Below are 26,883 nucleotides of genomic sequence, written 5' to 3'. Positions count from 1 at the left end.
GACAGCATTTTATTTCTCTACATTATTTCCAATGTCCAACCAACAGATATGTTCTCTCAATCAATGACAAGATATGTATGCCATTGTTGATGCATTTTTCATATTATATATTTTTGATTTGTCAAGGATTCTGAAGCTCTGCTACTTACAAATATTTTCTCTTATCTATTGCCTTATTTTTATTTTATTTTATTTTATTTTATTTTATTTATTTATTTTTTTTGAGACAGAGTCTAGCTCTGTCGCCCAGGCTGGAGTGCAGTGGCGCGATCTCGGCTCACTGCAAGCTCCGCCTTCCCGGGTTTACGCCATTCTCCTGCCTCAGCCTCCCGAGTAGCTGGGACTACATGCGCCCGCCATCTCGCCCGGCTAGTTTTTTGTATTTTTTAGTAGAGACGGGGTTTCACCGTGTAGACCAGGATGGTCTCCATCTCCTGACCTCGTGATCCACCCGTCTCGGCCTCCCAAAGTGCTGGGATTACAGGCTTGAGCCACCGTGCCCGGCCTGCCTTATTTTTAAAATACACACTAAAATGTGCAACAAATTCCCCTCCAAACGACTTTCCAGTGTCTCAGTTCTTATGTCATTATCACCACTCACACGCACGCATTCACATGCACACACGCGTACATGCCTGTAAATGATTTAGCTACTTTTCATAATTCAATCAGGGTCTTCAGGTATTCAGGGCTAATTTGCATAGTAAAGTGGAGAAAAAAAGAGAGATGTATTTGTATCTTTCCTAAGTGGTCCTTTATAACTATTAAGATGTCCTTAAAATAGAAACTGTAAGAGTTGGCATTTTAGAATTGATCCTGCTTTTCAGGTGGTTTTTCTTTTACACAGTGTTGGGAAAAATACATTTCTGCCAAAAGTATTTAGGAGAGTTGATGACAACTATTAAAATAATAGTAGTCCAGTGTCAATCAGAGGTGATTAATACAATTAAATTCAATTTAAAATGTCTTTACAGTGGGCCTAATTAGAGAAAAGCACTGAACTAAATTGTCTTAGTTACAAAACTTCATCAGGTGGTAAATCCCACAGATAAATAGAGCCATACTCACAAGTGTGTGTGTCAATAGAGGTGTGCTTATTATTAAAATAAAAAAATACAGAAAACCATATTTCTGTATGATGCAATGAATACATATGTTAACTTTGGAAGAAAATACAAATCATAGAGAATTTTTTAAAATTATGTTGGAATTAAGTAATCCACAGATTATACTATCTTCTTGTTATAATCCAGTACTTAGGTAAGAGTATGAAAGGCCTGGTTAAGTACCTAAGTTAATCATGGTGAGGAAAAGAAGATCAATTAAAAAATACATATTTTAAATTTCTTTAATTGCTGAATGCCTATTTGGCTAATATTTGAAAAATCATTATTTAGTCCTACAACTGATGCATTTTCCCACTTTCTCATCATTTTGTTTTCAAGCCACCTAAAAGTCTTATTTCCTCATGTATTTGACACATTACCAAAATGGAGCTGTGCTGTTATCCTACAGTATAACGTTGGAATCCTATGCTGTAATCACACGGGATAATATTGGAAAAATAGGAGTATTTAAATTATTTATTTACCTATATTTTATTTTTTTGAGACAGAGTCTCACTCTGTCACCCAGAGTGGAGTGCAGTGGCATGATCTCGGCTCACTGCAACTTCTGCCCCTGGGGTTCAAGAAATTCTCATACCTCAGCCTCCCGAATAGCTATTACTACATGTGCACCACCATAACTGGCTATTTTCTTTTTTTTTTTTTTTTGTATTTTTAGCAGAGATGTGGTTTTGCCATGTTGGCCAGGCTAGTCTTGAACTCCTGGCCTCAAGTGATCCTCCCACCTTGGCCTCCCAAAATGTCAGGATTACAGATGTGAGCCACCACACCCAGCCTAAATTATTTTTGAATGATATTTTTTCCTTCTGTTTTCAAATTATTTCCAACAGTTTCTAAAGACATGGTCACAGCTGCCTGAAACATGGCTTATTCACTCATGTCACCTAGATCACTCTCACATGCTCCTGAACTTGTGGTCAGTCTTTCACATGGATATGAAATTTGTCCTGGTGAATCTACCTGGTGCTGCTGCTGCTGCTGCTGCTGCTTTTCAAATAGGTTTCTCTTCTCTTCCAAAGCTCTTTTGAAGTGAGATTTGTCCCTGAGGTCTATGGAACATCTTGAGATAAATTTCTGGAAATGCCTTGCATACTTAGCTGAAGAGCTCTGCAGAGATCTGCTTCTTCATCTTCCAGGTCAATTACTTGGCGACTTAGTCCCCGAGCCCTCTGCAAATCCTCCTCATCATCCAACATTTCTGACCCATCATTTGTCTCTAAGACTCATTCCAGGTCTGTTTCATGGAGCCTTTGCTGTTAATTTATCTAAGTCTTCTGTAATAAGTTTTGGTCGATGCATGTATTGGAGCCTAGTCATCTGCAGGAGTTGGTCGGCCTCACAGTCTGGCAGGTCATCCTCAACAAGAAGTGTAGAATAACATTCCTGTTGTAATTGAGCTGAGAAAAGTACAAGGTATTTATCTGATGTTAAGTCTGAAACCCTCAAGAAAGTATTCGAATTAAACATTGTTCTCCTAACTTTCTAACTGTAAACAAGTATTCTTTATAATTGCATAGAAATTATCTTACATTTATAGAGTTGATCCTGAGCCTTTAATACTCTGGACTATTGAACAAGATTAGGTCTAAATCCCAAATTTTCAAGGCTTGCTTATAACCTGAATAGAGAAAAAAACAAAAACAAAAGCAACAAAAATCTGTCACTTCTATTTCCAGAAGGCTGCTGTAAAAATGTGTTTCTAGTTTCTTCTCTAGAAACTCTTCCTTCTGCCATTCTCATCCTCTGTTCTTCATTTAGCTGATGTAAAATAGAAGATAATTCCACAGGCCTAAAATATTCTCCTTATAATAAATCATGCCAGAATTGTTGAGCACAAAGTGAGCCTTCTTGTTTCTTATGAAAGATTGACTACTTGTTTATTTGTCTAAGAAGCTCCATTTTTAACCAATTATCTTAATTTCAAAAATTGTTTCACTGTGTTTTCATTTTCCTACTGTGTGTTTTCTAAAACATCTGTTTACACTAAGATATCTTAATCACTCTTTAATGTTTTTTCTTGCTGTGGCATATCAAAATTTCTGTTGGAAAAAAAAATGTATCCCACTTTCTTTGGTTAATGGACTTGATATTTAATTATCTCTGTTGAGTAGTACAAAATTATATCATATTAAACTGACACCCAAAGGATCCTGTGACAATAGTCCAAAATCATAAGGACTATGGGTTTCTAGTAATGGTTACTAATATAGCTCTTTAATGTTTTTAAGACAACCTTCCTAACAGACTTAATTTTCTATTACTGTGAAAATTGCTCTAAACATTATTAACAGCAGCTTAAATAACAAGCATTTATTATCTAACATAGTTTTTAAGATCAGAAATTCAGTAGTGGTTTATATAGCTGATCCTGATTCAGGATCTTTTATAACATTTTAGTAAAGCTGTCAGTCAAAGTTCAGTCATCTGAAAGTTGACAGAGACTGACGGACCTGCTTCCAAGGTAGCTCACTTGTATGGTCAGTGGCAGAAAGTCTCGGTTAATTATCACATGAGTCTCAACATAAAGCTGTGCTCCCTTGCAGCTGACTTCTCCCTGATAAGCCACTTAAAAAAGTGAGATACTAATTCACATACCCACCAACAGTGTATAAACATTCCCTTTTCACTACAGCTACACCAACATCTATTGTTTTTGATTTTTTAATAATGCCCAATACCCATACTGGAGTAAGGTTGTATCTCATTGAGGTTTTAATTTTTATTTCCCTTATGATTAGTGATACTGAGCATTTTTAAAATATTTGTTGGCCATTTTTGTATCTTCTTTTGAGAAATGTCTGCTGTTGTCATTTACCTAGTTTTTAATGGGATTATTTGATTTTTTTTTTTTTTTCTGGCTGATTTGTTTGACTTCCTTGTAGATTCTGGATATTAGTTCTTAGTTGGATGTAAAGTTTGCAATTTTTTTTTTCAATTCTGTAGACTGTTCATTCAATATTTCTTCTGCTGTGCAGAATCTTTTTAGTTTAATTAGGTCCTATTTATTAGTTTTGGTTTTGTACCCAAAAGAAAAGCAGTCACTATTTTAAAAAGACATCTGCATGCATAGGTTTATTGCAGCAGATTTCACAATTGCAAAGATGTGGAATCAACTTAAACGGCCATCAACCGATAAGTGGATAAAGAAAATGTGGTATATTAACAACATGGAAAAATACTGATAAACAAGAATACAATAATGAATTTTTTTTTCAGCAACTTATATGAAACTGAAGGCCATTATTCTAAGTGAAGTAACTCAGAAATGGAAGATGCAGTACTGCATGTTCTTACTTAGAAGTGAGAGCTAAGCTATGGATACACAAAGATGTGCAGAGAGGTTTAACGGAAACTGGAGACTCAGAAGGAGGGAGGGTTTGAGGTGGGTGAAGGATGAAAAATCATCTATTAGGTACAATGTACTCTATTCAGGTAATGGATACTCTAAAACTCCAGGCCTCACCACTATACAATTCATTTATGTCACCCAAAACCCCCTGTACTCCTATAGCTATTGAAATTACAAAAACAAAAAGAGGGACTAGGATGGAGGTCACAATATATTTTATAACTCAATCACAGAAGCAACATACCATCAATCTGTCATATTCTATTGGCCACATAGATCAACCCTAGTAGAAGGTGGGAATGGACTGTACAATGGAATCAATACTAGGAGGTGGAGACCAATGGAGGTTACCTCAGAGGCAGGCAGCCACACACATGATCAAGGTAAGTCCATATAACTTAGTATTTGAGAACTAGAATAAATTTCCTAAAAGTGTCCTCTAATAAGTCCATCAGGGCTCTAGGTGAAAAATCAGTGTAAAGCTATCTAAAAAATAAGTATAGCTTACATTATTCTATGGCATTTTCTTTTGGTCACCACTCAGTGATTTCTAAGGCCTCTGTTCCACCTGCTGTCCAAAGCAACTAGAGGGACTACATAACGCTAGTCACCTTGATGAGCTCTAAATACTTAATATATCTCCCTCCCTTCCCCAACACATGAGCCTGAAACTTGACTAGTTATAATGTTGTCCTGAAGACTATATAACGTGTTTTGAACTAACAACCAATCTTCCGAAAATGTCCTCCCATAAGCAGAATGCAGTTGGAGACAAAGAACAGAAGTTAAATTACACCTAAATATGTAGTTGGGAAAAAAGTCTATTGTTATCCCCCATGATTCATGGCTTTGCTCATTTGAAAGTCTGGGTTCTGAAGAATGCTTCCAAGATGAGTCATGTTGATTTAGACGAGATTATCTCTGGCCAAAGTAGCTTTTCATATGATTAAATCAAAAGTCAAAACAGGCTATTTATATTGGCTGGGATGATCAATCCTTACCATCCAAATAGGTAAATACTACATAAAGGAGGGAAGAATATGAATAGAATTCAGATGACCCCCTACTACACCCACTAGCACAACAGCATAGAGGCCTAAATGTTATTGTAATCTGTACAGGCAGGAACACCAAAGTCACAGATATTTAATTAACATAAGTTTGGATCATAGAATTAGGTAGAGAACCCTGTCAGGTTGAGATTGCTGTCTCAAAACCAGAAGAATTTGAAATGGGTGATAGAGGAGGTAATTTGTAAATTATGTGCTATAAACTAGAGCCTTTATCCATTTTTAAATCTTTGCTAGTGTTTATACTTATATTTATATTGTAACAAATTTCCTCCTGTAAAAAGCAGTAAGCATTTTCTACAGAATTCAAACATAGAATTGGATGCAAAAATTACTGAAATTTTAGGCAATTTTCCCTTGAAAATGAAATTTGTTTCAGTTGTACAAGAAATATTTGTATAATGTCATATAGGATAAATTTTTTCTAAACAAAAGAAGATTGTATGTATAATTTTGGTTATAGTAGATATTTGTTACTTGTTAATTATCTATCGTGTAAACACCCCTTGAATTGTGAAGGAATCCCTAGTGTGATGGTGGAACTTGAAGCAGGCAGGGCCCCATCCTACGTTCACACTGTAATAGCTCATAGACATATAAACTTGGGTTGAGCTTGAATTCACATATTTCTTTCTCAGGCATTGAATGCTAAGGGAGAGTGAAAGCTATTCAAGAAAAGTTTGAGGCTATTCAAGTTAAAATAATCAAATTTCCAAGAGTGGCATTCCTGAGTGATGACAGGGCTGTTTCCAGAAACATTAATGTTCAGAGTATCATCTAGCCAGTCTGTTTCAGTAGCCTGTTGTCTACTGGTTAGTTACCTTGTTCTTGCTTATTTTTTTGAGCCTGGTCCTTCAGATTTACCCTAGGAGCAATTTTATATCATCTATTAAGCTATTTTCATTTTCATGTTACATTTCTGGTTTTGCTACCAAGTAGTAGCAATTTGAAAAATGCTGCTTTGATGTATATAGCAAGTATATACTTCTCCTTGATGGGGCTCTTGAATATAAGATAAAAAATCAACAGTCTGTGGATGAAAAGAGAAGAGAAGGAGAAGAGAAAGTGGAAATTATCCGTTTACATTGCACCATGTATCAAGTAAATGTGGGTTTGCAACCTTTATGTCAAATTTATTGCACAATAAAACATAAGAAAGTATTATGGTTGTGTATTTCTTTTTGAGTCTATCTTAAACTGTTAGTAGTTTATTGTACAGTTGGTAGAAGTTGGAGCAGCATATAAAATGTTGAATATTGCAGTTAGGTAAGTCCTAGGGTTGTGAAATTTGAAAAGGTTTGCTAAGATTCTTTATTAAATCAAGAGTCAAGTTTATAGACTCATAGTGACTCAGAAGATTGTATTTATTTATTTATGTGACAGGGAATGAAACACAGCAATGCCAAAAGATCAAACTGAAAAATAGTTTTAATATTTTGTTCAAGAAAATACAAATAATTTTAATCACTTCATCTGCTTTTTCTGAAATTTCTTGTTGTACTTGTTTTCTTAATCTATTCTTTTCTTCTTAAGATAGTGTCTCGCTCTAACACCCAGGCTGAAGTGCAGTGGAACAATCATAGCTCACTGTAGCCTTCAACTCCTGGACTGCAGCAATCCTCCCACCTCAGCCTACCTACAAGCTAGGACTACCTGACTCATTTTTTTGTTTTTTGTTTTTTTTTTTTATAGAGACAGGGGTCTCCCTATGTCACCTAAGCTTGTCTTGAACTCCTGACTTCAAGCAGTCCTCCCACCCTGGCTTCCCCAAATTTTGGGAAGTCACAAGTGGGAGCCACTGTGCTCAGCCTCAATTTTTATTTATAAATATCTTGTTGTTAGCTCACCTATAAAGTTATTTTTTGTTTACATTTTTTCCTATGTGACCACATCCAGTTTTACAGCTTTAAATAACATCAATATTCCAATGCTTCTCAAATCTCTGTCTAAATCTGAGCTTTTCCCTGAACTGCAGATTAATATCCACAGCCACATAATATTAGGTAATGAATCATATGAAATTGAAGACATTTGACTCTTTTGGACTCACAAAATGTTTATATTGTTCAAATTATCCATATCTTTACTTGGATATTATATACTAATGTCACATTTTACATTTTCAAAACATAGCTCATAATTTCCATCCCCTTAAACTCCTTGTCAAAACTTTTCCGAATCCAGGCTTTTACTTGCATTTTACGCACTTGCTCATAATTGAAACCAAGAAGGTTCTTGATTGGTTATTTCTTCACATAACTCTAAATTCAGTTCATTAATAAGTCCTATTTTCTACTTCCAACATATTTTATAGCCACTTATTTCTATCTTTAGGAATAAAATCCAGTTATAGTCACCATTACTTCTTGGATTGGCTATCATTATGGTCTCCTGATTAATTTCCCCATCTCTACACTCGACCACTTTTAAAGGATCTGTTCTGCTCATAAAAGAGAAGGTATTTTTAAAATGTAATTTATGTCATGCCATTCCTATACTAAAAATAATTGTCTCCATATCACATTTAAATAATTGATATTATTTATTTATTTATTACTTTGGGTAATTTTTATTTTGATATAATTTCAAAATTACATAAAAGAAGAATAGAACAAAGAACTTTCATACCTAAACAAAGGGTATAGAGATGGTAATTTTTTAAATGTTTCTATCCATTTGTTTTATCACTCCTTGTTCTTTCCTCCTCCCAACTTTCTTTCTCCTCTCCCTCCCCAACTACACTGATTGTTTTTGGAGCCATCTGACAGCAAGTTGGAAACATCATGACTCTTGACATGATTCACTAATGACCCAATATTACCTCCTTGGCATCCCTATGCATAACCTAAATCTAATCATGAGGACACATCAAATAAGCCCAATGAGAGGTGCATTTTGCAAAATACTTGGTCTATACACTTCAAAAATTCAAGGCTGTGAAAGATAACATATATTGATTACTTACCATAGCCTATAAAATGCTACATATTCTGAGTCCAGCTATTTCTCTGACTTCCTCCAGCAACACTCATCCTTTTCTCATCATGTTCCAGACACTCCATTGTTTTTTGTTTTTATTTTTCTCCTGCAACATGCCAACCTTGCTCCCCTTCCTTAGTATCTTGCTGGAGCACTCTTATCTTAGATCTCTTATCTTAGATTTCCCTACAGTGATCACCTTCTTGTCATTGCTTTTCCAGTTCAAATTCTATCTAACAGAAGTAACTTCCTTTAGATAGACTTATATTTCTCTCCCACAGTACTCTGTTTTCTTTACTTCATAAAACTTTACTTGAGGTTTAGTATAGTACTTCTACTTTTCATTACCTGGTTTTCCTATCCCCCCTCCCCTTTATCTTCCAGAATACTAATTATTTTACAATTGGGACTTGCCTACCTTGATTATTATTATAAACTCTGCACCATGTTCCAGTCATCTGGTAGTCAATTAATAGATGTGTTGAAAGAATGTAGAAATATATTCCATAAACTGATAAAATGACATAGACTATATATTCATTTTTAAAAGGTTCATGCACTAAGAAATGTGTAAAGCAATGTATTTTGATAAATTATAAAACATTGCATGAATATTTTGTTGGAATTTTTAAAAATTTAATAATTCAATCTGATTTTTATATGTATGAATTTTTCTTTTAGTTACCTTGGGTGCGCTTACAAGTCTAGTGAGCTATCACTTAACTGCCTTGAAAGAAGAGTTTGGTGTCAATAATTGAGTTACAGTTGCAAAAGACATAGTACATCTTGTTAAATTTTGAAACATGAGTATGACTTCAAAATAATTATGTAGATTCTGGATATTAAAGGAAGAGGAAATTAACATGGAAATAATTAATGTGATGCTGTTTTGTATCAATTTAGCTAAACTGGAATTATGTAATTTGAAATTCCCTTTCCTTTAAGGTTCTAGTGCAGTGTTGGCCACAAAATAAATTTGTGTAAGATTTAGAAGGTGGAAGTGAAGCAGCAGTAGTCCATGTTTAAACTCAGAAATTTGATGTAAAATTAGGTATGGTTTCAGATAGTTCACACTGTACAAGTGTGCCAGATTATCTTGTTGGCATGAGGAAGTAGTTGGATCTGCAGCACCTGGAGGTCCCACTGGGTCTCTGCCTTCAGCATCTTCAAGTACTTGGCCAAGTGCTTTTGAAGTTCCATGGTAAAGTGCATCAACTCTATTGTAGGTCATGCACATTATCAAAGTTGGAGGCTTCAAAGCAGTAAGACAAAAATGCAAGTTCAAATTTCATTTATTCTTATTGATTACAGGCCAACCATATGGATTTTTAGTTTTGTTAGTTTTTTTTTTTTTTTTTTTTTTTTTTTCATCATGCTTTGTAGTGATTTAGGAGCCTGGGACAATGTAAGATACAATTTCTAAATTGAAGACAAGTTGCTGTATCTGTCCCCTCCTTAAATTATGAGACAGGCATGATGTTTATTGACATTTTTAGATTTACTAAGTGACAAATATCTCACTTTGGCTTGTTAATCCAAAACTTTTATCAAGTAACCTGAGAAGCTACTAGTTTGGAGTGTGGCTCAAATCAAGAAAAGGCTCTTTAGCAGGTCCAGGTTGCTTGCAAACTGCTCTGCCACTTGGACCATATGACTCAGCAGATCCAATTTTCCTTGACATATCTATGACAGCCAGGTATGCTGTACAGAGCACTGGGCAGGCATGTCCAGATAATCATAATGCAACTCTAAAGATTTTAACAAAAATTACACCACCCTCTAGGGATAACTATTCTTATTTTAAGAAAAAGATCTGGGCATATTACAGAGCCTGAGTAGAGACTGAATGCTTGATGATTACCAACAAATTTATCAAGTGAACATCATGAAAAGGATGTTGTCTGACTGACTGAACCATAAAATTAGGTGAGCACAGCAGCACTTCATCATCAAGCAAAATTGTTATATATGAGATTGAGTTCAAGTAAGTCCTACAGACTCAAATAAGGCATCTTAGAAAGTGGTCCACAAGTCCATTGTTCATATACATGTTAAATTGCTTCCTCACTTTCAATACTTATTATGGTTTCTTATGTCCATTAGACTGAAAACAATACTCTAGCCCATTTATAAATGATTCTACATAATATGCTAATACTACCTGAATGTGGAGAGCTACAAAGTTTTAGCCTCATACTGGAAAATCATTTTTAAAATAATGGTAAAGGAAAACCTTTCCAGTTGGCAGAATTTTGAGCAGTACACCTGATTGTTCATTTTACCAAGAAGAAGAAAATGCCAGATGTAATGATCTGAAGTCATTCATGACAAGTGGCAAATTATCTGGTTGGATGGTCAGGGATATGGAAGGAACACAATTGGGAAACTGGTGACAAGGAATTCTGGAAAGAATTATGTAGATAAACTTCCTCTGAGTGGGCACAAAATATAATGATATTTGTGCTCCATATGAAGGAAAACCAAAAAGCATTTCAGCAGATGGCAATCTTCAAACCCATGTGGACAAGTGGAACTGTTCTATGGATGCAAATCAGTCTATCTGCCCAGATATCTCTGTTGTAGCCCAGTGGGCATAGGAACTTAGTGGTAATATCAGCAGGGATGGATGCTATGCTGTGCTCAGTAATACGGGGCTTTGACAGCCCGCTTGATCTGGCTAACTATGGGTGAGTGACCAACACGCCAACAGCAGAGATCAATAACAAGCTCTAGTACTGTGCCATTCCCTAGGGGGATACTGGTATGCTGATTACATTCAACAGCTTTCATTGTGAAAAGGGCAGTGCTTTGTCGTCTCTAGAAGAGATACTCTGGTATTAATTTAACTTCTTTATCCAAAATGCTTTAGTCAAACTCATCATCTATGGACTTATCAAATACCTTAATGACCTCCTGAGTATTCTTCACATCATTCCTTTTGAACAGGGAACTTACTTTATAACAAACAAAGTTAGGCAATGAGCTCATACTTGTTGACATAACTAGTCTTACCATTTCCCTCACTACACCGAAGCAGGTAGCCTGAGAGCACGATGGTTTAGCTGTTTCTGACTATTCAGTTATGGTACCAGCTGGGCAGCAAACACCTTGCAGACTGAAATAATGTCCTTCATAATACGGTATATGCTTCATATCAGAAACCACTATATAGTTTTTATGTTCTTCTCCTATTCAGAATTCACCGTCTAGAAATCGAAGGGTGAAAATGAGAGTCATTTCTATTACTTCTATTTCTATTACCTGTTGTATTCACTTGTGACATTTTGCTTTTCTTTCTCAAATTCCTAGAATTTGAGGCTTTGCAAAATACAGGTGTTTGTTTCCATGGGATAATACTTTCACCAGAGGACACAACAATGATAAGTTTTTGGAGAACTATACTGCACATTTTAGAGAACAGAACATGTTAGAATTTGGAGAGGAGGCGAATTATCATTCAAAACAAGAGTGTTAGAAAAGACCTCGTAGACAAAATAATTTTTTTTTTTTTTTTGAGATGGAGTCTCGCTCTGTCGCCCGGGCTGGGGTGCAGTGGCCGGATCTCAGCTCACTGCAAGCTCCGCCTCCCGGGTTTACGCCATTCTCCTGCCTCAGCCTCCCAAGTAGCTGGGACTACAGGCGCCCGCCACCTCGCCCGGCTAGATTTTTGTATTTTTTTAGTAGAGACGGGGTTTCACTGTGTTAGCCAGGATGGTCTCGATCTCCTGACCTCGTGATCCGCCCGTCTTGGCCTCCCAGAGTGCTGGGATTACAGGCTTGAGCCACCGCGCCCGGCCGACAAAATAATATTTAAACAGAGATTTAAAGTGGGATACAATGCCATGAAGAACTCTGGGAGGTAGACTTCCCAGCAGAGGGAACAAAAGCGCAAAATCCTCAAGACAAGATCATGCTTCACGTGTTCGAGATCGCCCATTTTTAACATTTGTAGAGTCATGGACCAAAATACAAATGGAGGTTTATAAACCATATATTTAAATATGTTAAAACTAAATATCAAGTTAACAAATCATTATAATATATATTTGACAATTAAACCTTTATAATGACCTGGTATTTAGGATTCTGAAATTCCACACAGGAGCATATACCATTGTGGGAAGGGCAAGCCCTCAAGGTGGGACAGCAGACTGATATTCACCTCCTTTCTTTTTCCACCCTGGGCTTTTGTATCACACCACAAAGGGTCACATGTGTTTGTGGGAATTTACCTTCCATATCCAAACTCTTATTTACTTCCCAATGAACACAGCCTTTGGCCACTCTTTGGGCCACCACACTTGTGAATATAGTCCAGAGAAGAGGCTTGTGAAGACCCTGGAGGTGGGATTAGAATCTTTTTCATAGGGAATTATGGGATTCCAGGTGTTTGTAGCATATTCTAGAATGGGTATGTGCATTAGTACATTCATTCTCTGTCTCCACAGACTCCCATTTAGGGGAAGAGTATTGCTATACGAAGGCCAACTAGAACCATTTAAAATATCCAGCTCAGAAAAGGAGATCCTTCTTTATCTAATGGCAGCAGCAGTTTGAGGACTATCCACCAGGCCATGTGACTGCAGTAGAGTTGGCAAGAAATAATGTGCTAGATAAAGTTATAGAGAAGTAGGAGCTAGAACAAAATTGTCAGTGGTTATCAGCCCCAGTTGCCCAATAAGATCACTACGAAAGGACCATTGCTTGGTTAGCAACTCCACAAATTCTGATTCAGTTGATCTGGGCTAAGGTTTAGCCACAACAAATTTAAAAAGCCCTAGTGACTGAATGTAGAGCCAAATTTGAAAACCATATATATATATGTTTTGTTTTTCTCTCTGAGATAGGAAATTATTGGATAATTTTGATTGGAAGAGTGCCACAAAAGAGTGCACATTCAAAAGGAAATTAATATAGCAGCAGGATGAAGAAAAGTTTCTAGGGAGTATACAGGAGATGTAGTGAGATCAGTTTAGGAGGCTATTGAAACAATACTGGAAAGAGATAATGATGCTTTAGACCAAAATGGAAACACTAATAGAATTCTCGATGATAATACTGATAAAGAAGTCTGAAGTTCAGGATAACTCAATATATAAACTTCTTAAAATAAAATAACTGCATCTACAAGATTTTGGAATAGTACAGCTTTTAGACAGGTTTATACAGTCTCAGCTTTTCTACAGTCTCAGCTTTTCAACAGTGAAACTTGTACAGAGTTGTTAATAATAATTATCTTTTCACTTATTTATAAATATTCATGATAGCCAAAAAATATTTAACATGATATGGAAACATGACAAATCATATTTGTACCTTGCTGTTTATACCAGCTCTAGATAAATTCTATGTGCATTATAACACATTAAATACTATTTGAGTTACTAGGTTAAAAAATATATATATACACAATAGAGCGTAAAATGGTTCATAATTTTTCTAGCTTACAACTCAGAGTTTTATAAAAAATCATTATTAATGTCAAAATTAATGAAGACAGGTTTTTTTTTTTTTTGCCAAATGGTAAAAAATTGCAAGCTTTCCAAATCTATGGTTAAGTTAGTAAAAATGTGATTTTTGAATAAACTGGCTCCAAATCATTATTTAAGTACACATTAGAAATATTATTAGCTTTTAATAATTTTATTACAAGAAAAAGTATGGACTTATTCCCTTGGTAAGAGAACTAGGGCAGGTGGGAGAATTTAAGGGGAAATGGTGAGAAGCAATGTTGAGGTATACTATTATTTAAAAATGCAATAACTGAAATTACAAACCTTCAGATCTGTTTATCTGTTACTTGCCTCATGTTAATATTGTTTATGAATATGCTGCAACATGTGCACTGTCAGAACAAAATTTAGAAAAGGCCCTCAATGCCTAAGCATTTCAATTCATGCTTTTACCAATCTATTTTTCATATGTTATATTTTTATTGTGTCCTATTGATCCCATTAATAGAGGAGGAATTTCTGCCTTAGGATTATGAAGATGGTTGAACACATGACTCTTAACACTGGACAGATGAAATGGACAGCAGTTCATTAGTCACTTACACTCACAGTGCAGTGGAGGAGGACAACCCATACCATATTTGGCAGTTGCACTTGGGAATGGAATGACCAACCATGTACTGTGGGATGCAGGCTTTGTAGAATCTAGAGTAGAGTGACTTTTTACTTCCTTATGGGGAAGTCCTTGTGTTGTTTGCATAATTCTGAACGCTGACAGGAAACTGAAACCCACCACTCAGAGATAAGCAGAAAATGTACCTGTTCTCTGAGATAAGGAGGTTTCTTTGGCTAGGTGTCCTTATCTGCAAGAGCAGAGCAGGCAGGAATCTTGCCAGTTAGGTCATTTGAGGCCCTCCTCATTTTACCAGATGTCAATGCAGCACATATTTAATTTTAGACCTCACACCACAAGCTACATGGAACCACTATATATTACTTATCCATAATCTCTATCATCTATCTATCTATCTATCTATCTATCTATCTATCTATCCACCTACCTATCTATAACATTTAGGGAGAGGATGAATCCTCTGTGCCCTCTTCACATCTTTGATAAGAAGATGCTCTTGGCAGCTACGTATGGAGCTGAAATGTGGCCAAACTGCCCAAGCCAACAGGGAGACCCAAGAACAAGGAATAAATGCCTAATGTTGTATGTGTCTGATTTTTGGAGATGATCATTTAAATTACTTAACAGAAGCTGAGTAATGCAGTAATCAATACAAAGTATTTTAACATGAATATGTAAATGATTAGAAGAATTCATATTAATAGTCTATGGAGCACATACATATGGGTTTCTGATTATGTAGATTTAGTTTTTATAAAAAAACAAACATTTCTGACTATGTCTCACTCTGGGTAAGCCACACGCTATTACAGTTTCTTTATTGCATCCACCTTTTTTCAGAATACACGCAGAATTTGAGCAGTAAATTTCAATTATTTGTATATTGCTTTGTAAATAAATACATAGATGGATAGATGGATAGATAGATAATTGATTGATAAACTATAAGGACTTAGCCCATGTAATCATGAAGGCAGGCAAGTCCCAAGACCTTCAGGATAAGTCAGCAACCTGGAGAATTGATGGTGCCATTCTAGTCCAAAGACTGGCAGCCTGGAGACCCAGGAATAGCCAATGTTTCAGTTCTAGTGTGAAAAAAACAAGTGTTCCAGTTCAAAGTCCATCAGGCAAGAAGAGTTCTCTTTTACTTGGCTGGTGGGAGGCAGGAATTGGCCTTTCTCTTCTATTTAGGCCTCCAACTGATCGAATGAGACTCACCGATATTAAGGGGGCAATCTGCTTTACTCAGTATATTAATTTAAGTGTTAATCTTATCCAAAAACAAACACTCTAACAGAAAAACCCAGAATAATATTTGACCAAATATCTGTGTACTCTGTGACCTAGCCAAATTGGCACATAAAATTAGCCACCATATTATGTAACCCAAACCTATCTGGAACAATATTATCACTTTGATATGAGAATAAGAGAAGGTTAGTGTACAATTCAACTGTAGGCAGAAGGCAGATAAAATGAAAATCACATTCCTATGGAAGTATCTGTATCACAGACAGGTTAATATCCAGCAGACTAGAGGTAGAATTTAGAATTGACTAATTTAAACTGTGCTAGAGTTGGTTTTTATCTCATGTTCGATAAATAATTTTCACCAAATCGTATAAGAAAATGATACAAGAATTTGTTTTTGATGTTACAAAAACTAATTTTTCTTCAATAATCTTTTTTTTTTTGCATCAGTTAAATCAATTAACTCTAAATAATATGTTACTGGGAAAAAAGTCCACAAATAAGATGTCATAAAAATATTGAATTATTAAATGATGGATAAATAGGCTTAATTAATCTATTTATTTTTTAGAGACAGGGTCTCTAAGTATTTAAGTAATTTAATAAACTCCTTTCCTCTCTCCCAGGCTGGAGTGCAGTGGTGCTATCATAGCTTACTGCTACTTCAAACTCCTGGTGTCAAGCAGTCCTCCTACCTCAGCCTCCCAAATACCTGGGACTACAGGCATGTGCCACAACAGTTGGCTAATTAAAAAATAATAATAATAACAGGCTTTTGCTGTGTGGCCCAGGCTGGCCTCAGACTCCTGGCTTCAAGGGATCCTCTTGCCTATACCTCCCAAAGCACTGGGATTTATAGGTCTGAATTTAAATATAGTTTTATTCAACTAGATAGTCCCATCTTAAATATTTTTCTTGACAATAGCATGACCAAATTTTCAGCATAATAATATCACATTATTTCCCAAGAGATTTGACATTTTTATCAAATTGACTATTATAATGAAAATTAATGAGTAAATTTTCAAGTGTTTTAAAGTAATTATATATTTGGTCAAAAGGAACCTATTATGCATACACAATAATATCAATATCTAAAAAAGGCTCTGTGAAATATTGTGGCACATAGAATTCAAACTTATAAAACTGGCATAAGCAAATATTTATTTTATAACTTACTTTATAATTTTAACCATTAAAAGTAGGCATACATGTACATTATTGTGATTATGCAACAAAATAGTAAAAGTATGGAAAAGTTGAAAAATTTGAAAACACATTAATCAAAATATTAGGAATAAGTATTTCTGGATTCTGGGATTATGTTAATTTGTATTCTTATCTTTTCTGTTTATTTGAATTTATTGAAAATTAACTTTCACAAATACTAGTATTTACGATAATATTATCAATAAATAGCAAATCTTTTTCCTTCTGATTGATTGCTTAGAATTTATTTGTTTCCGAAATTATGTAGTTAATTCCAATAATATTTTTGTGGATCTATCATGTGTCACAAGTACACAACCATTCTGATCACAATTATAAAAATCTAATATTTTAATTTCTAATACATTACTTTTATAACACATTCATCTGATAGTTATTATTTCTGTTTCATTGATTAAATTATACTGGGAAAATAATTACCCTTATATGCTGGTGTCAATATGGTTCTCTTCTTCCTCACCTGACATTGCAAAACATTTCAAAAATAAAATTATAGATTTAAGGAAAGAATTTGAAAGCAACTACAATGGAAATTTTCAAAAATATAGTAAAAAGAAAAAAATATAATAAAGGCTGTGAATGCATCAGCAGCTTCAACAAGTAAATATCAACAAGTGACTGTTTCATTTCATTTGTATCCACTATGTTACTCATAGAGAATTATTTTTGGGAAAACTTAGATTTTTGTACATATATCCAAAAATAATCAAAGATGTATTTCTTAAGAAAGGCATCCTTTTAATAGGAGAGCCCTAATGTTTACTACCTATCTGTAGATGAGAACAATCTAATAATTCCATCAACTACACAGTCAAACTTAAAGTTTTCCAATTTTCTCATAGTTTTAAATAGTTGATTCATTTGAGTAAATATCTAAGTATGTTACTATATTATTTACTTCCTTAAAGCATCTTATAATTAATAGATCTCCTTCAATTCTTTTTTCATTATCATGAAGAACATAATAAATGCATTTTTGGAATAGAATAAAGTCCAACATTCTATTACTTTGTGTCAATCCACTGAAATTGCTTATTATATTTCCATTTATTTTACATTTTTGTAAAAAAGTTCAACTTACATTTTAAATATGGAAAGTATATGTGCAGATTTGCTGCATGGGAATATTGCATGATGCTGAGGTTTGCAGTACAAATCCCGTCACCAAGATAGTTAGCATACTACCTGATAGGTAGTTTTTTAACCTACCCCCTCCCTTCACCCTGTAGTAGTCTCTGTTGTTTCTATATTCATGTATACGTATATGTTTGTTCAATGCCTAGCTCTCATTTACAAGTAAGACTATGAAGTATTTGATTTTTCTGTTGCTGTGTTAATTTACTTAGGATAATGGCCTACAGCTCCATTCATCGTGCTGCAAAGGTTATTATTTTATTCTTTTTGATGGCTTCATAGTATCCCATGGTATTAATGTATCACAGTTCCTTTATCAACTCTACTGTTGATGGGTACCTGGAGTGATTCCATATGCCTGTTATTGTGACTAGTGTAGCAATGAACATATGAGTGCATGTCTTTTGGTAGAATAACATATTTTCTTCTGGATATGTCTACAGTAATGGGATTGCTCGGTCAAATGGTAGTTCTGTTTTAATTTTTTTGAAAAATCTCCAGACTGTTTTCCACAGTGGTTGGAGTAATTTACATTCCAAACAACAGTGTTTAAGCATTCCCTTTTCTCTGCAGCCTCACTAGCATCTGCTGTTTTTTGACTACTTAGTAATAGCCATTCTGACTGGTATGAGATAGTATCTCACTGTGGTTTTGATTTGCATTTCTCTGATGACTAGTGGTGCTAAGCATTTTTTTATATGTTTCTTGGCCACTTTAATATTCTCTTTTGAAAAGTTTTGCACATTTTATTAATAAGGTTGTTTGGTTTTTGATTGTTGATTTATTCAAGTTTCCTATAGATTCTGGATATTAGGACTTTGTCAGATGCATAGTTTGCAAGTATCTTCTTTCTTCCATTCTGTAGGTTGTCTATATGCTCTGTTGGTATTTTATTTTACTGTGCAGATGATCTCTAGTTTAATTAGATCCCAGTTGTCTTTGTTTGACTTTAATGTCATAATCTTATGATGCAATAGCTATAGAATAGAAACATATCATATTCAGGATTTAGTAAGATAAAATATGTTTTATAAACTACTTTCTTAGATTTACTCTCATATATCATAAGTGTTTTCAACATAAACACACATGAAAAGAAAACATTTAACAAAGTTATAGTATCTGAATAATGAGTATCTTTTACTTCATAAGGGAAGTAGCTGTGGTCACTAAGTATACAATATATTATAGTTATGGTATATACACTAGTGTTAATAAAGAAGAATGGTCTGACCATTTCCTTCAACTGTAGTTGAAGAAAAATCATAGCAACTTGGTCTCATTTCTTGTTTGCTACTGAAAGCAAAATAACTGTGTTTTGATTAATAATTATCTCTAAAATTTTAAGTGTGTACAAGTGAGGTGAAATGCAGTGGGATAGAGAGGCACAGCATGTCTAATTGAGAAAACGGCATGATCAACAATACTGTGTTATAGAAAGAGACAGACAACATCAATTTAGCAGAAAATTGGCCTATGACTGATTAACAAAACAAAGATAAATAAAACTAAAATCTTAGTTGACAATATTTCATATAACAGCAGAAACATACAATATTCATGTTTCTAAGTCTGAAAAGTACAAAAACATGATGAAACTAGAAGTAATAATAGTAATAAATTGTCAAAGCATCACAGTAAAATGATCAATTTTCTAATTCAAGGGCAAAAACTCATCAGAAGAAATAAAAATGCATGGGCCTTGAGAGGAAAATGCTTTTCAAAAATGTTTCATGATACCAGCTCAGGTCATGACTCTTAGCTTATCTTGTTTAGTCTGTCAAAAACTGGTGACAAATCTAAGCGTTGACAAATGTAGGGAAAAAAAGTGCTTGTTTTGTCTTGTTTTGTTTTGTTTTGTTTTGAGATGTAGTTTCACTCTTGTTGCCCAGGCTGGAGTGCAATGGTGCGATCTCAACTCACTGCAACCTCCACCTCCTGGCTTCAGGAGATTCTTCCGCCTCAGCCTCCCAAGCAGCTGGGATTCAGGCATGCGCCACCACGCCCAGCTAATTTTGTATTATTAGTAGAGACAGGCTTTCACCATGTTGGTCAGGCTGGTCTCAAACTCCTGACCTCAGGTGATCCACCAGTCTCGGCCTTCCAAAATGCTGGGACAGGCGTGGGCTACCACACCTGGCCGAAAGTGCTTTCCAAAAAGTGGTTACACCCTAACTGAGAACCTGTTTTTTAGTTGTTGGTGTTTAGGTTTTACATGCATTCAAACACATATATTTTAAATGATAATCAGTTGATAAATCAGTATACATACTGTGCAATACTCATTAATCAGTTGTAATCGGGACATCTGATGTATTTTATGGTTTAGAACCAGATTTTCTTTGATACAAAAAATCCCTCAAATTTTGACATAATGGAGTACGGTTTATTTTATAGATAAGGAAGCTGAGATTTGAAGAGAATAACCTGCTTACACGAATAAGAATATATGACCCAGAGAGTTTGCCACAGATCATACTCATTATGCTTTTTGATCAAGAGCAAGACTGTTCAGAAAACATTATGCTAGGCTTCATTACATCGTGTGTTTTAGTGTTTGTCTTATTTTAAAAAGGTTTTGATTTTAACCAGCAGAATTTTATCATTTTGTATCACACATATACACATTCCTTCTGGGAACTGTGAACCTGAGATTAAGCCACCTTGGCTTGACTCTGGTCCTACCTGGTTCCCTCTGCTGCTGGTGGCCTCTGCCAATGTCTTCATCTTCAACATTATTTGTAACTCAGTAACTCTTACTCCTTCTTCCTTTGGCTCCAGTGACATATTCTCTGCGTTTTCCTAATTCTTCCTCACTCATTCATATTTTTCTTAGTTATATCCTATTTCTTTTCTCTATTTTTAAAACTAAAAGTGATCAAATCCTCTTTTATATAGACATTTACTGGTAATGATTATTTTTTCCCACCTCAAACCTCATCTTTCCTCCAATCTTAGAAATAGCACTGTCATTTACCAGGTTGTACAACATCTTGAAATCTACCTTGACTCCTTGATTTTTCTCCAGCCCATTTTCATTTGTCAAATGTAGGATTTTATTTTTGAAGCATATCCATTTTGACAGATTTCTTCACTGATGTTCTTATAACATATTCTCCTTTTCTCCTAACTTTCTAATTGCATATTTTTAATCTTCCGGCAAAAGTCCATTTCTCTTTTGTCTCTATATATTTCATGCTTCTAGCAGTGCTGTTATTTTGTCATTCAAATAATAACTGTGTTCTGATAATTCCTGAATCTGTATCTTCAAGCCAAAACACTGTTCATATAAAATCTGTGTCACCAGTCATTTCTGGGATGCCTACTTGCATATTTCATATATATCTAATAATGATAGAATATGTAAAATTATTGAGTGCTTGTTATGTACCTGGCCCTAATCTGAATGTTTCATTCTAGTTTTTCTCTGAACAATCACAATAACCCTATACTTTTGTTTCTATTGATATCTGTACTTGATCTTGGAAAGTTAAATAACACACCCAAAATTCACAGTAAATGACAGCACTGGATTGTTAAACCCACATAATCTAGCCCCACAGAGAACATCTACACAGCAGGCTCACTTAAATATGCAGAAAACGCAATTCATTATTCCCTTTTCTCAATCTACTTTGTCTCAATAACTCAAGAACTACTAAAGATACTAAGACTATCTTTATAGTGGATTTAGCTAGAAAAGCTGGGGCATATTCTACTCCATCCTACCCTCCTTTATGGCCACTCAGTGCTACACATATCTACTAAATCATGATGTATTATCAATTCTAAAGCCTACTTATCATTTAAATTTGTTCACTTTTCTCTACCTCCCTTGGTTATCCAAGTTCAAATTACTATCACCTTTCAAAACGTTCACAGCTTCTCAACACATCCTGTTGCCATCAAGGTAGACTACCTCTTATTTCTTTTCTACACTGTAGGTTACACAATTTTCATAAAATATTCCCATGTCTTCTTGAGCTTTAAATACTTCAATTGATGTGTCTTTTAATTAAAGCACAAAAGCAATAAATGTAACTTATAAGGTGTTCATGATCTGGCTCCTTCTTCCTGAAACACTTGATCCTCTCATTTCGTTTGGTTAATATTTACTGGTATACAAATCTCAGTTTGGAAGTTGCTGTGGTCAGGCAATGTCCTTAACCCTCTTCCTACCACCCAAATAATGGGTAGGTAGCCAAACCTTGCTCTTCTAGCACCTCATAATCTCCTCTACACTTACCCTGCTTGGCCAAAAGTGATAGTTTATTTTCTATGATTCTCACCGGAATTCAAGCTCAATGTGGGAAGGGTAGTGTCACTTTTATTCACCACTGAGTAAAAATCTCTGCCAATGTTTGTTGTGTTCTAGGCACTCATTAAATATTGCTTGAGTGAATGAATTAATACATTATTCAATTATATTCATTTGTACCCTAATTTTTTATGTATCATTACTTTCAATTTAAGCTTTAAGTTATTACACATACACAACTCTCTAATATGTTTTCCTGGTGCTGATATTTTACAGATTCAAATTATTGTCCTTTCTAGATACAGCTTTTAATTTATGACCTAATGGTTTAGGAATGGTGTACATTTGTATTGAATGTCTTCCTCAATACAAGTTTGCTTTGTATATACTACAAAAATGTCTTAAGTGAGATGACTTAATGTAGGCATTTAAATATTGCACTGTAAAGGGCATGTTAAATAATCATCCAATGAGTGAATGTTGCTTGTCTTCTAGTTTGCACCTCTTCTGTGAGCTGTTTATGAAATGCAACAGATAGAGGGTTTAGTGACTGTACATCACTAACTTTCCATACAGCCTTGTCAAAGGGCATGTTAAATAATCATCCAATGAGTGAATGTTGCTTGTCTTCTAGTTTGCACCTCTTCTGTGAGCTGTTTATGAAATGCAACAGATAGAGGGTTTAGTGACTGTGCATCACTAACTTTCCACACAGCCTTGTCAAAGGGCATGTTAAATAATCATCCAATGAGTGAATGTTGCTTGTCTTCTAGTTTGCACCTCTTCTGTGAGCTGTTTATGAAATGCAACAGATAGAGGGTTTAGTGACTGTGCATCACTAACTTTCCACACAGCCTTGTCAAAGGGCATGTTAAATAATCATCCAATGAGTGAATGTTGCTTGTCTTCTAGTTTGCACCTCTTCTGTGAGCTGTTTATGAAATGCAACAGATAGAGGGTTTAGTGACTGTGCATCACTAACTTTCCACACAGCCTTGTCAAAGGGCATGTTAAATAATCATCCAATGAGTGAATGTTGCTTGTCTTCTAGTTTGCACCTCTTCTGTGAGCTGTTTATGAAATGCAACAGATAGAGGGTTTAGTGACTGTGCATCACTAACTTTCCATACAGCCTTGTCAGCTCAATTTTTCATCTTTCTATTTTCATCCTCCTTCATCTCAGTAAAATTGCTATGGGCTACGGATCTTGAATCAAATTTATCTGAAATTCAAATATAATGAAAATGGGAGTTGATGAATGGAAACTAGTCATAGCTATCACTGTAGATCTTAGGCAAATAAATTCAAAGTTATGGAACATCCACACTTGTGCCTGCGGTAATAGGAGCAACAAGATAAATTAATACAGTAGTGAATTGCAACTAATTAGTGTCCATATAGTACTATTTGAATACAGTAATTGTTTAAATATCCAATAATTTAAGTTGTTTCTGTCATTCAATGTCTTATTTTAGCTACTGAAGATTTTAAGTAAATGTCATTGATTCATTTTTTCTATTTATTATGAAACCAGAATATAAGGTACATGTCAGAAAATGTGAATTGATCTGTGGTCATCAAAGTAAGACTCATGTAATTTATTGTATGTTTTTCTCCCTCTTGGTGCATAGAAAATACGTGTAGTTCTGAGTAAGAATGGAAAAATAAAGGAAGAAGAAAGATCAAAACTTCTCATTCTTTCCTTGGGTTCTAGTCAAGGTTAATTCTGAGAGAAACTCCTAAAAGCTGTTGTTAAAGAAGATAATTGAAAAATAACAAAACCAAACAAACAAACAAAAAACTGCAAATATTTTCAAGTAAGATAATGGGCTTCTTGTTTGAACCAGCTGGTATTGTGGTTGTTAGACCAGATGGTTTTGTTTCAAATAGATCTGGTGTTTCTTTGGATTAGAACAAATTCATATACACATAAGATAATTGTATTACTCAGGGTTCTCCAGACAGAACCACTGAGAGAGGGAGAGGGATGGGGAGAGAGAGAGAGAGAGAGAGAGAGAGAGGAGAGAAAGAGAGAGAAAGAGAGAAAGACAGATTGAGAAAGAGAGAGGGGAGAGGCAATTTATTAAAATAATTGATTCATAATTACTGAGGTTGAGAAGTTACTGCATTCTTTGTTAATATGACTAACATTTGCTGAGCATTAAAGATACAGTTTGGCGATACTTTAAACCTTATTTCTTTGATATTCCAATTTGCATCTGTACTGACAAAGTTTATTCACATTACGCTCCAATGCCAATCTTCATATATCATCATTATTTCTGTTAAAACATGCCATTACTGACCCTTTGGTAGGCCAGAGGCTCTGATAAACTTATGAGCAAATATATGGAGTAGATATTATTAAAGTGATTTTTCAGAAGCTTTCTATTATCTTTTCAAACATAACATTCCCGAACTCACATGACTCTGGAACTAAGGACATGTACCAGTATATGCCAATAATTGTATAAATAATATTTTTGTTGTTGTTTAAATAACTATTCACTTATTTACTAAAATTAATTGAGGACAAAGAAAACTCTAGCTTTTCTCTTGGCTCAAATCTGAGATGTAATAAGTTAAGTGATTTATTAAAAAGTAAAATATCATTTATGTATGTTACATAAACAAGTAAACCATTTTAATTGATGTTTTTCAGCCACTTATATTTATTCTCTGGAGCATTTAAAGCTTTTATTTTCTCAAACATATACTTATTATTATTAACAATAATAAGTTTTCATTGTAGATGCTTAGATTTTGGTTATTATGAACTTTGAAAAAGATGTTTAAAACCTTAGGAATTTTTGGAATATTTTGAACACATAATAAGTTTAAGATAACTTGTTTGTTGTTAATAAATAAATTATCAAATAAATTAATCAAGAAAATTTACTCATTTTATAAAGGCAAACATTTTAGCATCTTTTTGTTTCTCTATTTGAAATGATATCTTCTGCAAGAGAATTCAAGATGCCTAGAAAGCAAAGATTGTTAATGTACTCCAAAATTAAGATGCTAGCTTCATATTTTCCTATAAAATAGTAGCACTTTAAGTTGACTTTGCTTGCCAAACATTTTATAATAATTTTACTGTAAATTAGTCTTCATTTCTATAGAAAGTAACAAAGCATTACAGATATTTGAACTCCATCAGTGTAATTTTGTGCCACTTAACACATACAAATTGTGATTTATTTCAATATGTAGAAAAGTAATTAGACTAAACTAATTTTCAGATTTGATAACAACTTTAAAATGCATTGCATTTACTTTATGAATTTGTGATTTTGGTGGATCTCAAATAGCTAAGGAACTTGACAATTAATCCGACATATTTTTAGGGTAGAGTGCTCCTTTGTATGATATGCATATGTGAATAACTGGTTTACTGATCCGTATCACGGCTCAGATAGATTAAAGGCAGATAAACAGGTCTGCTGCTTATGCAAACTCCATCAGAGAACAAAATACTAGTTCCTTTTTATTGTAGACTCATTTGAACCCTATAATATATTTTTTTGGAATCTATCGTCTCTCACTTTCAGAAAAGATCATTATATAATAGGGCAGAAAAATATTTAGCACAAACGATGCTTACAAATGTTGGCTTTCTTTCCACTTCTCAATTTTATTTACAGTTTGATAAGATTCATTAGAACAGTGGTACATGGTAATAGTAGTGCCAGTTTATTAAGCTCTTGATAAACTGTAGCAGAAATCTGTAACTCTTAATTCTTAGGTAGCCTCCTTCATAAGATAAGGGTATTTATTATCTTGTCACCTCTAACTTTGGGTCATCATGGTCAATTTTGGGGCAGGAAGAAAAGTCCAATTTAACATATCTCTACTTTCACTGTGTTTTTTTTTTAACGGTTTATTTTATATCGGTTATTATACAGTCTAAGCTGCTGTAGCTAAAAAAGAAAAGATCCATAGTTTAAACAAGATAGAATTTGATTTTTCTATTAGGTTCATTAGGCAGACCAGTGATCCAGGCTAATTTTATCTTTCCACTCTATCATCTTGAAGCATGTAACTTCCACTGTAAATTCTAAGATGTTTACTTCACTGCCAACCATGATGTTCACACTCTAGCCCTGTAGAAGGAGAAAATGGGCCAATAAATGACGTTTTTAAGAGCACATCCAGAGGTAACACATTTTACTTATCTGGCAATATTGTATTGGCCAGAACGTAACCACATGACCACATCTAGCTTTGAAAATTTTGAGGAAATGTAGTGGGATAGCTGGGTAATAATGTGCTCAGCTAAAATTTGGGCATTGCATTATTAAAGAAATAATATTAAATAATTCTGAATATTTTGGGACAATAAGTAGTTTCTGGCATTTCTATTAGTGGAACACATCTGAATAAGCAGTGCTTTACCCA

At 34.5% G+C, this 26,883-nt stretch overlaps 1 pseudogene; it reads right to left on the bottom strand.

The window, feature by feature from the left end:
- Positions 1-1,837: 1,837 nt before the first annotated feature.
- LOC117079069 lies at positions 1,838-21,014 on the bottom strand (annotated as a pseudogene).
- Between the last annotated feature and the right edge of the window lie 5,869 nt (positions 21,015-26,883).

Source organism: Trachypithecus francoisi, unplaced genomic scaffold (assembly GCF_009764315.1).
Source record: "Trachypithecus francoisi isolate TF-2019V2 unplaced genomic scaffold, Tfra_2.0 Lachesis_group7, whole genome shotgun sequence".
Classification (NCBI taxonomy): Eukaryota; Metazoa; Chordata; class Mammalia; order Primates; family Cercopithecidae; genus Trachypithecus; species Trachypithecus francoisi.
This window is presented reverse-complemented; position numbering and strand designations above follow the sequence as displayed.